Below are 2,031 nucleotides of genomic sequence, written 5' to 3' on the forward strand. Positions count from 1 at the left end.
TTTGGTTATGGATGCTTTGAGTGGATATAATAAATGAAATTAACATAATAAAATGGTTTATTTTAACTTTGATCTATTACACTGGGAGAAATTGGCTGGTGGATTTAGAAGTGTATAAACACACCATTAGAGAGTGAAAAAGGGGAAGTCTGTTATAACTGAATAGGGGTGTGGTCTGCTTAGGCTAAGGAGGAATAGATAATAGTTTCATAAAAGACTGATGGAGCTATAGTCTTCAGAACTGGCCATTATAGCTAGTACCTTTTCTTTTCAGACATAATAAGTATGTCTATTAATACCAGCCAGCTTGGTGAGTTAGAGAAACCACAGCCTGTGGATTTGGGCATATGCACTCTCTGCCTGCATCTAATCCTCCGGGTAACAATAGACCTACAACTGCTGTAATCCTAGAGCAGTTACATGGATGCACTAAGTGGTGTGATGGGAGGGAAAGATAGCATCACAAGGATTCGTTTGATTATAACAGTAATCCACACCCAGTCAAATAAAATAGCCAAACAGTTAAAAATGTGGTCTCTAATGAACTTGCTAATTCTAGCAGGCCCTCACAAACATTTCCTGCTAGAGTACCCCATATCGAGACGAAGTAGCTGTGCTTTAATTACATGGAATAATTATTTGATTTCCAGGAAGTTAAGACAGTGCTTTGTATTTAAATAAAAAGTTCTAGACATGCTGTGAAACTCGATCAAACCAAGAAAAAGAGTGAAACTGAATGCCTGTACAGTGAGTCAAGATTTCAGCTGCTCAGCAAGCTTGACGTTACAGCTTATGAGCCCAGAAAAGGGGTATTTTAAAACCGGCTGACTGGATCATGTCACTTTGTTATAGGAAAAGCCCTGCCTTTCCAGAGATCTAAAGTGTAATGCAACCATATGCTGTTGAGGGGCTCGAATCTTGGCTGCCTTCGCCCCTCTGCACTAGCCGATACCCCAATTTTCAGGGGACGTGATCTCATACTGTCGCCCTCACTTTTGAAGGTCTGTTAAAATTCTGGGGCCTCTTATCTCAGTGGCTTTGGAAGTGAGTTTGGGGTAAGAAGGGGGGGGGAGGCCTGTGAGTGTCTCTTTTGCCTGAGGAGTTGGAGACACTTGTGGAAAAGTCAGGCCCTTTTCGCTCCGGCGGCCGCTCCGGTGTGGGGCTGGCTTGGGTTAGACACATGCACACATACACCATAGAGCTCTGCTTTCCCGTAGCAGCTGCTGCCTCTGCCTCTGCCTCTCCCGCCTCAGCCTCTTTGCCCGGCATACACACACATTCAGATTTGCGCGCTGTTTCAATCCTTGATGACGTGTCCCCGGAGACAGCCAATAGCAAACGGGCTCTGGTCAGGACAATGGGAGGTATCGGGCCAATGAGCGGGCCCCGTGAGTTGGCGGTAGCCAATAGGAGCCGCGCTGGCTGGAGAGTAATGTTACAGAGCGGAGAGAGTGAGGAGGCTGCGTCTGGCTCCCGCTCTCACAGCCATTGCAGTACATTGAGCTCCATAGAGACAGCGCCGGGGCAAGTGAGAGCCAGACGGGCACTGGGCGACTCTGTGCCTCGCTGAGGGTGAGTCTGGGGCAGCGCCGCGGCGGGGAGAGCGCCTCCGGCAGCTCTCCACCCCGCGCGGTGGCCGGATCCCCGCGGCCGGGAGCCGGCGGGTCAGGATCCACACAAAGGCAAATGAGGGGGGACCGTGGGGGGAACTGCGCACGGAGCGAGCCTCTTCTCGGGCGCCGGGAGCCCTGCCCCGCGCCGGAACCCCGGCCCACAGGCTGCCTGAGGCTCTGCGAACCCCGAGCCCCGCGAGTTTCCACCCCCGGCGGCGTCCGCGCTGACTGGCGCAAAAAAAATTTTTTTTAATTAAAAAAATTTTTTTAACGTGTTTTCGGCCCCTGGGCCGAGTGTTCGGGCTGCCGGCGTGCGCGGGGGGCGGCGGGCGGCGGGGCCGGCGGCGGGAGGGCAGGCGGGCGGGCAGGCGGGCAGGCGGCGGCGCTTCCACGGGCTGCATTGGCCGCCGCAGAGAGC

General features: G+C 52.6%; 1 protein-coding gene across 1 annotated transcript in view; it reads left to right on the forward strand.

Annotated features, from left to right (window-relative positions):
• The first annotated feature begins 1,421 nt into the window (after window positions 1–1,421).
• The window catches only part of HMGB1 (high mobility group box 1), a 6,521-nt gene continuing 5,911 nt past the window's right edge, over window positions 1,422–2,031 (forward strand). The window contains exon 1 of the mRNA XM_025875103.2: window positions 1,422–1,572. The gene's annotated coding sequence lies outside the window, so the exon portion shown is untranslated. The remainder of the gene's footprint in view (window positions 1,573–2,031) is intronic.

Source organism: Callorhinus ursinus, unplaced genomic scaffold, assembly GCF_003265705.2.
Source record: "Callorhinus ursinus isolate GAN/ISIS: 27379988/994484 unplaced genomic scaffold, GSC_fseal_2.0 scaffold7, whole genome shotgun sequence".
NCBI classification, from domain to species: domain Eukaryota; kingdom Metazoa; phylum Chordata; class Mammalia; order Carnivora; family Otariidae; genus Callorhinus; species Callorhinus ursinus.